This window comes from Apodemus sylvaticus, chromosome 3 (genome assembly GCF_947179515.1).
Source record: "Apodemus sylvaticus chromosome 3, mApoSyl1.1, whole genome shotgun sequence".
NCBI lineage: Eukaryota > Metazoa > Chordata > Mammalia > Rodentia > Muridae > Apodemus > Apodemus sylvaticus.
This window is the reverse complement of record NC_067474.1, coordinates 68354936-68368320: the sequence shown is the minus strand read 5'-3', so window position 1 is coordinate 68368320 and position 13385 is coordinate 68354936. Positions and strand designations below refer to the sequence as shown.

At 40.8% G+C, this 13385-nt stretch overlaps 1 pseudogene; it reads left to right on the top strand.

Annotated features, from left to right (window-relative positions):
- LOC127680248 (60S ribosomal protein L18-like) overlaps window positions 1-3825 on the top strand; it is a 28870-nt pseudogene extending 25045 nt beyond the window's left edge.
- Window positions 3826-13385: the final 9560 nt, after the last annotated feature.

Genomic DNA, 13385 nt, shown 5'->3' with positions numbered 1-13385 from the left:
TTGTTGGGTCTTTGTGTGGTTTAGGTATCAGAGTAATTGTGGCTTCATAAAACAAATTGGGTAGTGTTCCTTCTGTTTCTATTTTGTGGAATAGTTTGAAGAATATTGGTATTAGGTCTTCTTTGAACATCTGATAGAACTCTGGACCAAGCCCATCTGGTCCTGGGGTGTTTTGGTTGGGAGACTATTAATGTCTATTTCTATATTTTGAGGGGTTATGGGACTGTTTAGGTCATTTATCTGATTCTGAATTAAACTTGGTACCTAATATCTCTCTAGTAAATTGTCCATTTCATCCAGGTTTTCCAGTGTTGTTGAGTACAGGTTTTTTTTTGTTTTTTTTTTTTTTTTTTTTTGTAGGATCTGATGTTTCTTTTTGGATTTCCTCAGTATCTGTTGTTATGTCTCCCTTTTCATTTCTGATTTTGTTGATTTGGATACTGCCTCCATTCCCTCTAGTTAGTCTGGCAAAGAGTTTATCTATCTTGTTGATTTTCTCAAAGAACTGGCTCCTGGTTTTGTTGATTTTTTTTGTATTGTTCTTTTTGTTTCTACTTGTTTGATTTCAGCCATGAGTTTGATGATTTCCTGCCTTCTACTCCTGTTGGCTCTTTTGTTCTAGAGCTTTCAGGTGTGCTGTTAAGCTGATAGTGTATGCTCTCTCCACTTTCTTTTTGGAGGCTGAGTTTTCCTCTTAGCACTGCTTTCATGGTGTCCCATAAGTTTGGGGATGTTGTGGCTTCATTTTCATTAAATTCTAAAAAATCTCTAATTTCTTTCTTTATTTCTTCCTTGACCAAGTTTTCCTTGATTAGAGTGTTTTTTCAGCTTCCATGTGTATGTGGGCTTTCTATTGTTTCTGTTGTTATTGATGACCAGCCTTAGTCAGTGGTGATCTGATGGGATGCATGGGACTATTTCAATTTTCTTCTATCTCTTGAGGCCTGTTTTAGGACAGATTATATAGTCAGTTTTGGAGAAGGTACTGTGAGGTGCTGAGAAGAAGGTATATTCTTTTGTTGTCCAAAAATGTTCTAAAGTTATCTATTGAATCCATTTGGTCCATAACTTCTGTTAGTTTCACTGTGTCTCTGTTTAGTTTCTTTTTCAATGATGGATCCATTGCTGAGAATGGATGAGAATGGAGATTTTAAGTCTCCCATTATTATTGTATGACGTGCAATGTGTTCTTTGAGCTTTAGTAAAGGTTTTTTTTTTTTTTTTTTTTTTTTTTTTTTTTTTTTTTTTTTTTTTTTTTATGAATGTGGGTATCCTTGCATTTGGAGCATAGATGTTCAGAACTGAGAGTTTTTCTTGGTAGATTTTTCCTTTGATGAGCATCAAGTGTCCTTCCTTATCTTTTTTGATAACTTTAGGTTGAAAGTCGATTTTATTGGATATTAGAATGGCTGCTCCAGCTTGTTTCTTGGGACCATTTGCTTGGAAAATTGTTTTCCAGCCTTTTACTCTGAGGAACTGTCTGTCTTTGCCAGTTTTCCATGTGCAGGAAAATGTTGGGTCCTGTTTATGTATCCATTCTGTTAATCTATGTCTTTTTATTGGGGAATTGAGTCTATTGATATTAAGAGAGATTAAAGAAAAGTGACTGGTATTTTCTATTATTTTTGTTGTTAGAGGTAGAATTATGTTTATGTGGCTGTCTTCTTTTTGGTTTGTTAAATGAAGATTATTTTCTTGGTTTTTCTAGGTTGTAGGTTCCCTCCTTTTTTGGAGTTTTCCATTTGTTATCCTTTGAAGTGCTCGATTTATGGAAAGATACTGTGTAAATTTGGTTTTGTCATGGAATACCTTAGTTTCTCCATCTATGGTAATTAAGAGTTTTGCTGGGTATAGTAGCCTGAACATGCATTTGTGTTCTCTTAGGCTCTGTATGATATATGTCCAGGATCTTCTAGCTTTTATCATCTCTGGCATGTAGTCTAGTGTAATTCTGATAGGTCTGCCTTTATATGTTACTTAACGTTTCCCCCTTACTGCTTTTAATATTCTTTCTTTGTTTTGTGCATTTGGTGTTTTGATTATTATGTGACAGGAGGTATTATTTCTTTTCTGGTCCAATCAGGAGTTCTGTTGTCTTCTTGTATATTCATTGGAATCTCTTTCTTTAGGTTAGGGAAGTTTTCTTCTATAATTTTGTTGAAGATATTTACTGGCCCTTTAAGTTTGGAATCTTCATTCTCTTCTATACTTATTATCCTTAGGTTTGATCTTCTCGTTGTGCCCTGGATTTCCTGTATGTTTTGGGTTAGGAGCTTTGTGCAGTTTGCATTTTTTGACTGTTGTGTCAATGTTTTCTATGGTATCTTCTGCACCTGAGAGTCTCTGTTCTGTCTTGTATTCTGTTGATGATGCTTGCATCTATGTCTCCTGATCTCTTTCCTAGGTTTTCTATCTCCAGAGTTGTCTCCCTTTGTTATTTCTTTATTGTTTCTACTTCCATTTTAAGATCCTGGATGATTTTGTTCAATTCCTTCACTTGTTTGTGTTTTCCTGTAATTCTTTAGGGATTTTTGTGTTTCCTTTTTAAGGGCTTCCACCTGTTTACCTGTGTTCTTTTGTATGTCTTTAAGGAGTTATTCATGTCCTTCTTAAAGTCCTCCATCAGCATCATGTGATGTGATTTTAAAACCAAATCTTGCTTTTCCGGTGTGTTGGGGTATCCAGGACTTACTGTGGTGGCAGAACTGGGTTCTGATGATGTCAAATAGCCTTGGTTTCTGTTAGTAAGTTTCTTGTGCTTGCCTTTCACCATTTGGTTATCTTTGGTGTTAGTTGGTCTTACTGTACCTGGCTGGAGCCTGTCCCTCCTGTGGGCCGGAAAGCCTGGGTCAGCACTCCTTGGAGACCAGCTCTCTTCTGGTGGGACCTGTATACAGAGGGCTGTGAAATAGCCTTAGATCCCAGCTATAGATGGCAACTGTAAAGATCCTTGAATAATGCTTTTAGTACATCATTGCACATGGGATATTACCCCCAGTGCCTCATGATGCTATCAAGTTCTCCATGATTTCATTCAGAGGTCTCTTGTTAATACCATCCTTTTTTTCTTATACATTTACCATGCCTTTTTTTTTTAGATGACTTAAAAACTCATTGTTTATCCAAGTAAATATCTCTGCTCATGTGACACATGCATACATGTGTATATGTGCATAATGCATACTTATATAAACCATGTAATTGACTTGCAGCAGGCATGAAAGAGACCCCTTAAGAATGAAGGTGAGTTTTTCTTGACCTTGCCAAGCAGAAAATGCCATAGAAATGTTGACATTTGCCACAACAAGGACAAAAAGGTTCAGCATAAGGAGCCCAAGAGCCAGGGCATCTACATAAGGCTGCTAGTCAAGCTGAACAGGTTTCTGGCCAGATAAACCAACTCTACCTTCAATCAGGTTGTGATGAAAAGGTTATTTATGTGTTGCAATAACCAGCCACCTGTGTCCCTGTCCTAGGTAATGTAAAGCTTCCTGGCCAAAAGAACAAAACAGTTGTGGTTGAAGAGATAGTCACAGATGATGTGTGGATTTTGGAAGTTCCCAAGCTGAAGGTGTATGCAGCTTCACTAGGGTGAGCAAGCAGAAGTTGTGTCTTCAAGACTCGTGAGTACGATCTTCCTCAGTTTTGTCCAGCTAGCCCTGGAGCTTCCCAAAGGCCATGGCACCATACTTATTGTATGATCTTCAAAAGAACGGCAAGGCTTTAGGAACCCAACAACTTCACCCCACACCCTATGTTCTTTCTAAGGGCCAGAAGTTTGAGCATGCCAGAGGCAGAAGAACCAGCTGTGGCTATAAAAACTAACCATGGATCTCTTATTTTAAAAAATTAAAAACAAAAACTATGGATGTTGGAAAAGAAACAAAAATGGTGGTGAACTGGAAATGGACCTCCATGATATGAGCTTGCCAAAAACCATGTGTGTAATCTTGGGTTGAGTGGTGTGAGATAAATCATGTATTCACTTAGCAGTTACTGAGTCTTCTCCTGTTTGCTGTCTGATGTAGATATTGTATGGTTCCTGCCTTTATGGAGTGTCATGTCTTTTGAGAAGATAGACATTAAACAATTTTAACAAGAAGAGCAGGGAGTCATTTTAAAGTGTGATAAGTTCCTAGAGGGAAAGGAGAAGAGAACAAGGAGACACTTGAGAGAGACCTGACTGAGCTGGAGCTGTAAGAGAAGGGAACTGGTAGAGAGTGGAAGGGCAGAGCCAGAGTGTGAGAGGAAAGGGAATCCAGGCACAGGGTCCAGCATGGCAAAGGCCATGTGAGAGAGCTTGGATGTTTAGAAGGTTTAATGAGCATTATAACATGTAGGTTTAGTGAAAAATTATCATTTATTTCAGGGTGCTCCTATGACCACAATATGGTATAAATATCACATCCTCCTTTGTAAGTAATCTGTTTGAATTATTATAGACTTGGAGTTTTATTGGAATGTTATAAAAAGAAGTGTACTTGTAAAAGGAAAGTGGAGGTGACAGCTTAGAAAGGACAAAATACCAGAAAGAAGGAAAGAAAACCAATAGCTAGGAAGGACTTGCTGTGATATAGTCATTGTGTTTAGATACAGAACATCCTTTCGCCTGCAGTCTGAATCATGATCCTACATGGTGGTTATTCATTCTATTAGACAGAAATTGAGATTGATTGAGGTTTAGTAAGAGGCATAATTAATAAATGATAGGGCCAGCTCTAATTCTGTCTGGTGGGTGTCAGTGCCCTTCAACTATACTACTGTCACAAGATCACTATTTTAAGCTCTCTAAGACTGTCAGTGGTTGGGAGGACAAGGCCCTATTACCCATAACAAAAAGACTAAAGGCAGGGAGTGTGCTTATGGGTCCACAACTTTATTTGGAATGGAGTCTCCAGCAATAATAGAATTAGGAGCTCCACCAGGAAGGATGTGTGCTAAGCACGTAGACCACAGAGCAACCGTCAGCGGACACTGATCTAAATGTGAGTCTAGAAGATACGTGGGAGAGTCAGGGAGCTTGGACCACTTCAAGGAGTGAGAAACTACAGTGGGGATGACCTCTTGACTTCCTTGAACCCTGCCTGAACCTATTCATGCTGCTGCTTCTAGATAACAGAAGGTCATTCTTACAGTCCTGGAGGCTACTATGCCCTCAGTCAAGGTCCTGGTGAATTTGGTGTTTTTTGGGGATCAAATTCTCAAATCACAGATGCTCCTTTCTCCCTGTGATTTCACTTGGTCGAAAGAAAATAACATTTTATTGTGCCCTAATCTGCAGGGCATTGATTTCATGCAGGAGGGCAAGTTCTCACGAATGGGTCAGCCCCACCATAACCCAAACTATCCCAACCTCATCACACTAGGAATTAGGAGTTCTTTTCTCTCTGTGTAATTTTTAAATGTGTGTGTATGTGTGTGCTTATGTCTGTATGTACAGTATGTGTATTTGTGTGATTCATGTGCATGAGTATATGTGCCACATGAGAAGGTCAGATGACAATATTAGGTATTGATTCTCAATGTCTCCTTAATGGGATGTGTTTTTCATCTGTAGATTCTAGGCTAGCTGATCTACAAGTTTCGTGAGAGTTCTCCAATTTTTTTTAATATTTTTATTTTCTATATTCTTTGTTTACATTCCAAATGATTTCCCCTTTCCCGGATCCCCCACTCCCCATATGTCCCATAAACCTTCTTCTCTCCATCCCTTCTCCAATCACCTCCCTCCTTTTTCTCTGTTCCTATATTCCCTTCCAATGCTAGATCGATCCTTTCCAGGATCAGGACCCTCTCCATACTTCTTCATGGGAGTCATTTGTTATGCAATTTGTGCCTTGGGTATTCAGAGCTTCTGGGCTAATTAATATCCACTTATCAGAGATTGCATTCCATGTGTATTCTTTTGTGATTGGGTTACCTCACTTAGGATGATATTTTCCAGATCAAACCATTTGCCTAAAAATTTTGTGAATTCATTGTTTCTAATTGCTGAGTAGTATTCCATTGTGTAAATATACCACATTTTTTGTATCCATTCCTCCTTTGAGGGGCATCTGGGTTCTTTCCACCTTCTGGCTATTATAAATAAGGCTGCTATGAACATAATGGAGCATGTGTCTTTATTGCATGCTGGAGAATCCTTTGGGTATATGCCAAGGAGAGGTATAGCAGGGTCCTCCGGAAGTCTCATGTGCAGTTTTCTGAGGAACCTCCAGATGAGTTCTCCAATTTTTATCTCCCATCTTATCACAGGAGTGCTAGTACTATACACTCAAATGCAATTGAGACCAGGTTTTGAGTTCCAGGGATTCAAATCCAGATCCTCATACTTGAATGGTGAATGCTTTAACCTTGGAGCCCTCTCCTCAGTCCTGGGAGCTAGGATTTTAACACATCAGCTTATGAGGTGATACCAGCAGATAGATCACAATACACCTGAAAATAAAAATCGAAGGATCAGGTAAACACTTCTGCTGCTTGATGCCACTCTTCCTGGGTAGCCCCTGGCCAGCAAACAAGGATAGCTGCAAAACCAGGACCTGAGCAGTGTTGCCAAGTGTTGTTCAGGAGCTTCTCTGGGAGTCTCTGAAGTTCTCAGAATGGGATTGATTGAAGATTGAAACTCTTCTGGCTTTTGTGCATCTCAATGCAATAATAGAGCACATTTTAGAGCCAGGTCATTTCTCCACTGACTGTGATACCTTGGTCTTATACCTTACCTACTATGCATCTACAAGAACTGTTCTACAAGATCTGTGTTTATAAATGCATTTAATCCTCAAGAGACCATGAGTGGAAACTACTGTTAACATCAGTTATAGACGGCTCACAGTATGTAACTACTGTAAAGTTTCACGGTAATTTATAGCTAGAGTCTGTACCCATGTAGTTCATTATAAAGGTGAAGTTTATAGCCTTATGCTGTTTCTTAGACATCCTGCTCTGGAGGGATTATAGACATCACTGAAAGTCAAAGGAGCCTGACTTGTGTACAGCTGCCATGGTCCGCCACTCTGCTCCCTAGCTCTTCTTAGCCCCTTCCTTTCAAAGCTTTCACGGTACCTTTTCTGCTTCCCATACCAGGCTCACTAGCCTGGGATTTTTCTCTGTGTCTCTGTCTCTCTGCAGGAGTGGTGGGATGTGAGTGGCTAGTGAATTCTGAGAATTTGAATCCATGGCAAGTAACTCTGTCTTCATACTCCTTTAATTCCTGTGCAGCACGGTCTACCTATCCTTCAACTCCCAGGCATACTTTGTTTTGAGCACAGAGAGAGCATGGTTCTGTAGTTACACTTATGTGTGGTACCTGATGCTTTTATTTCATCGCTCTAATAGCAACTTCTGTGAAATTCCTAATTCTGCAAAGAGTTTGTTGCTTGTTTCTTCACACAGACATCATACTCCAGAGGATCTCCAGGTGCAGCCCTAGACAAGCCTATGACTATAAAACTTTTAGCAAACATATTTGCTAGATGTTTCTACCCTGGCTACATGGGTCTCAGCTACCCAGGAGAAAGGAGAGCTTGAAGCTTCCTGTAGAGATGCACCTACACTCTGCAGAACCATATGGCTGAAAATTCCATCAGAAGACCTGGACAGGTTCTGGAGAGGACACTTGTCAGAAGTTTTCAGCAGAGAAGCAGCTTGTCAGGTCTAATGATAAAGCCAGTTTTACTGTTCCAGCTCTTAGAGTCCTTAAGTGACCTCCTCAAAGCTGCATAACACAGGTGTCCTGCCACCACCCAGAGAAAGTGGTTCTTCATAAAAGAGAAATAGCAGCAGAAAATGGTGAGTAGTATTTTCTTGGGTCTGGGTTTGAGTTTTTTGTGTGCAACTGAAAATAAAGCTGTTCTCCCACGCAAGGAATGAGGAGACTGAGCACAGTTTCTCTCAAGTCCTTCAGTGCTGAGCACTGCAGGCCACACTTCTTATTCTGAGGGTCCCACCCTCTTCAGGGTGGTCTCCTACACTCTTTATTACCATGGGCTTTTAGCCTTCTTTATCAGTTATTAGCACAAAGGAAGACTGACCCTTGTGGCAAGGAGAGCACCAATCAAGAGCTGTGTATTCATGACTTCCACTTGAAAGAATTGTAATGCCAAAAATAGAAAATTTCCACACTGCTTTGGATTCTACAAAACTGTTGTGTGCGAATTGTTTCTTTTCTTTCACTGAAGAACTATGTAACACAAAGGATGTCTGCCTTATTGATAATGACACTGAAGTTGGTGGCTGTGGCATGCCCAGAGTCTCCTAGCTAAAAGTGCTTCTGGAGCTTGGACCCTCTATGAAGTTCAGCTGTATTGCCTTCATTACATGTTATTAAATGTGGTCCTGTGTGAGGTATACCTCTTTAAGTGATATTAGCTGTTTTTGTTCACAGAAATATAAATATAAACTTGGCCTCTGGCTTTGTATGTATAAGCCACAACTGAGGGATTAAAATGAATTATTTCTGAAAACCAATTTATTAAAGAACTATTTATTGTGTTACTATTTTAGAATTTATTTGTGAGACTATTTAGCAAGTGAAAAAAATCTATGTATTTCTCTTGGCATTATGTTTAATAAAAAAAATTAAAGATGCATGTATTAGCTATTTTTATACCCAAACTCTAAGAATGTCTACTTTTATATGTAGAAAGAACATAAGAGAAAAAAATGATGGAGGATATAAAGAAATTTGGGGAAGCAATTGTTCCAGTATCAACCTTTTGAGGCTTTACTAAAGGCAGATGTTTTTGTTATAATTCTGAAAAGCACTTTGGGTGCTTTTGCTGGCTGGCCTAACAGCCATTATGCTGGGATAGCACTGGAATGAAGACTACAAGGTTTGAGGATACAGACTGAGACTACAGGACCATAGACTAGGCTTGCATCTCATGCCCTGGCTTCTGGGGTAAGAATGGAGGTGAGACGAGCTGGGCTTGCTTGCCCACGCCTCTATTTTCTCCCTTTGTAAACTAGAAGCAACTTAAGTGTCAAGACACACAAGGCAATGGAAATATAATCACCGAAGTCCTTCTGGGTAAGATGAGAGATTTCAAGTGGCTCCCTATATATCGTCTTGTTTTCTGACAAATTCTTGTAAGTATAGAATGGGAGGGATTGTGCCTAGGGGAGGTCAATAGCCTTGCTCGAATTCGCAAACTAGAGCTAGGACTGGACCTTGGTTCTGAGGCCTCTCCTTCGACCCACCCAGTGAAATCGAAGCTCCATGCTTGCTCCTGGCCTTCAGTGTTGAGGGCGGATGTGTAAGGTGGCTGATCTCATTGCAAAAGACATTTCTGTGTAATAGGCTTCTGTGCATGGATGCTGGGGAAGTCAAACTAACATCTAATTTTAGTATGCAGCAAGTGCCATGTCTCTGTTAATCGTATTCAGTCAGGCTGACTGGAGAAGAGAAAGGAATAAAATAAACATTTCATTTAACCTTTACAGTCCACACATGCTGATTGTCCCACCAGATTTAGAATACTGTCTTGCCTGTAATCAGCAGTCACGTTCTGTGATCTCTGCAGACTCCTTTGTTCTCTGTTTTTCCTCCTTTCCTGTCGTTTTCCCTCTCCCGGGTTTCTTTCCCCTGCTCCCTAGCATGTCTTATTGCTCAAGTCAACATCTTTCAGTCTTGAGTTTTACCGCATGTCCTCTCACTCTTTGGTCCCACTGGGGTGAAATGCAGCTCAGAGGTGATCTATTGGACATTCTACATCTGGCAAGCTCCAGAAAAAGGAGGGGCACGCAACCTCATAAATCACAAAGGAAGGAGCTTGACATCATCATCCAGATGTAGGAAACAACAGAATAGGAAAAACAAACATGACAAATGAATCAATGAACTAAAGGAGAGGGTGGAGAGAAAACTCAGTAATTAAGAGTAGATCCTGCTCTTGCGGACTACATGAGTTGGTTCCCAGCACCCACTTTTGGTGGCTAAACTCTAACTTTAACTCCAGGGCTTTCTTCTAGACTCTGAGCATACCAGTGCTCACACTCACACATGCTCACACATAACTAAAAATAAAAAGAAATCTTAATAAGAAACACATTTTAAAAAGCTCAAGAATAAATAAGAATGAAATATGGATACTGTGGTCCTTCTTAGAAGGGGGAACAAAATACAGGAGGCGATACAGAGACAAAATGTGGAGCAGAGACTGAAGGAAAGACCATCCAGAGACTGCCCCACCTAGGGGTCTATCCCATATACAGTTACCAAACCCAGACACTATTGTGGATGCCAACAAGTGCTTGCTGACAGGAGCCTGATATAGCTGTCACCTGGGAGGCTCTGCCAGTACATGACAAATACAGAGGGGGACACTCTCAGCCAGCCATAGAACTGAGCACAGGGTCCCCAATGGAGGAGCTAGAGAAAGGAACTGAAGAGGTTTGCAGCCCCATAGGAGGAACAACAACATGAACCAACCCCAAGAGCTCCCAGGGACTAAACCACCAACCAAAGAGTACACATGGAAAGACCCATGGCTCCACATGCGTATGTAGCAGAGGATGGTCTTGTTGGAAATCAAAGGGAGGAGAAGACCTTGGTCCAGAGAAAGCTAAATTCCCCAATAAAAGGGAATATCAGTACAAGGAAGAGGGAGTGGGTAGATTGGTGAGCAGGGGAGGGGGGATGGGTTAGGGGATTCTCAGGGCAGAAACCAGGAAAGGGAACATTTGAAATGTAAATAAAGAGTATTTCTAGTAAAAAAAGAAACACTTTAAAAGATCCTTTTAATCTTGACAGTGTCATCTTGCCTCAGTACAAGCAACCAACTGCCACCATCAGCACCATCATCAACAAAACTTTCTTTCTTTTTATTAAATTATTTTATTTACAATCCAAATGTTGCCCACTTTCCAGTTCCCCCTCCCTGAGTTCAGTTACCTCTTTCCTCCTCCCCTTAGCTTCTGAGAGGGAGCTTCCCCACCCACCCACTCACCTACTCATCCCCACCTCACCCCTGTCAGCATCTTCTTCCCTAAGGCATCAAGTTTCTACAGGATTAGGTGCATCTTCTCCCACTGAAGCCAGACAAGGCAGTCCTCTGCTTCATATATGCTGGGGTGGGGGTTGGGGATGAGAGGGGCAGGAGAATAGACAGACCAACCTGTGTATGCTCCTTGGTTGGTGACTCTGGGAACTCTGAGGGAATCTGGGTTAGTTGATATTGTTTCAGCAAAATTTTAAATAGGGAAATCTTTGGAATAGAACCCCTTTGGGCACTGTTGTATTCAATGTGTCAATAACAAAAACAGTGATTATTAGGTTAAAAGGGTTGAACTGGACAGAGTTCTGGAGTTTAAGAACAGGAATTATCTTGATGCATCTCGCCAGCTGGTTTTGTTGATGGTACAAGGGGTTGCTTTTGGAATGATGTGTCAGAATTTCATTAAATTTGCGCAAAATAAAAAAATATCTTTGTTAGCGCAGGCAGTAAATGGGAGGATAAAGCTTTGTAGGAGTTTGAATAAAAATGATTCGCATAGGCCTAGAGAGAATGGCACTATTAGGAGATGTGGCCTTGTTTGAGTGGGTGTGGCATTGTTGGAGGAAGTATGTCACTGTGGGTGACTTTGTGGTGTCAGATGCTCAAGCAGAACCCACAGTGGCATTCTCTTCCTGCTGCCTGCAGATCCAGATGCAGAACTCTCAGCTCCTTCCCCAGCATCATATCTGCCAGCATGCTGCCATGCTTCCTGTTATGATGACAATGACGTAGGCCTCTGAAACTGTCCAATGGCAATGAGATGTCCTTTTAAAGAGTTGCTGTGGTCATGGTGTTTCTTTACAGCAATAGAAACTCTACCCAAGACAAACTTCTAGCATAGAACAATGCTGTGCTGTCCAATGTGGTCTCTACTAGCTTACATATGGCTTTTGATGTCATGAAGAGTAACTAGTTCAGGTCTTACTTTGTTATAAGTACATATACCAGAGTTTATAGACTTAGCATGACAGGAGGGGGAAGAAGTGTAAAGGATATTATAAACGACTTTCATATTTTGATTCTGTTGGGGGTAAGATTGGTGATATATACACGGCCAAATGAAATATATTACTAAAGTTAATTGTACATCCTGTTTATTTTTTAATTTCTCTTTTTAAAAAGTGTTTCCTCTTCATTGTTTTTATCATCATCATAAACATCATCATTGGAGGCCCAGACTTGTTATGTGGTACAAAGAAAAATCCTTTCTACAGTAATGGTCAATTAGCCAATGTGGACAACATCAGAGAATATTAACACACACACACACACACACACACACACACACATGCATGCACACACATAGAATGGGTTTGAAAACTGGAATTCCTTTTATGTGATTATGAATATTAGCAGAACATACAGTGTCAGTGGCTAGAATGGCCTTGGTTAGAGCTGCCTCCTGTCAGAGGGACAATATAGATGCTGCAGCTGCTGGAGATTGGTCTGAGGCAATTCCAAAGTGAGACTTAGTCATCAGAAGATAGGAAGACATTCTTTAGGGTGGAGTTTCAGGGACTCAACATACACTCACACGCATGTGCACATGTGGAAGGGAGGCCCTCACATAAGATAGTTGTAAAACCAGAATTCCAAAAGGCAACTTGTTCATCAACTCCTCAGCTTAGCTATTCTGGTGTGGGGGGGGGGGGTAGTGAAGTTTTCATCTCTCCCTCTGAGTCCTCGGGGTATACTCACAATCCATAGTTGTGGGTAATGTGGGTTCTGTCAAGTGTCTCAGTAAAAGTAGGACAGTATTTGCTGTTAACCAATCCAGAAACTGAAGGCCAGAAATTAGTTTTTCCTTTGACTTTTATCTTCTCTAGTTGTTGACATGCAAGAACAGGTATGGCTGCTTTTAAACCTGGAAAGTAACAGATGAATGGGAGTCTTCGTATGCTAACATAAACACAAAAATAAACAAAAGAAAGGGTGAACTGCAAAAATCCATATTTTAGAGTGCTTGTTTTCTGAGTCAGAATGTCATGCACCCTTGAATCCTATGTAGCAACGGATGCCTTTAGACGCCCGATCCCCCTTCCTCTACCTCCTGAGTGCTGAGAGTACAGGAGTGAACTACCACACCCAGTTTATCGGTGCTGAGGAGAGAGCCCAGAATCTCGCATATACAATCACTCTACCCACTATGCCGCACCTCTACTCCAAAACACAATTTTTAATTCTCTGCTCCAAGTGCTAGAGCAGGATATTTCACTCCTTTAGAGTCTTTTCCTTGTCTTGCCCATCAGACAAGCACACAGGTTGTGAGTGACCTACCCCAGGCTGAGAAGCAGCCCTTTATCTTATGCTAAACACTGAAGCCATCTGACACTGAAGCACCTCAACCATGCTCATGAGTACCACTGGGATCTCAAAACTGCTCACTTG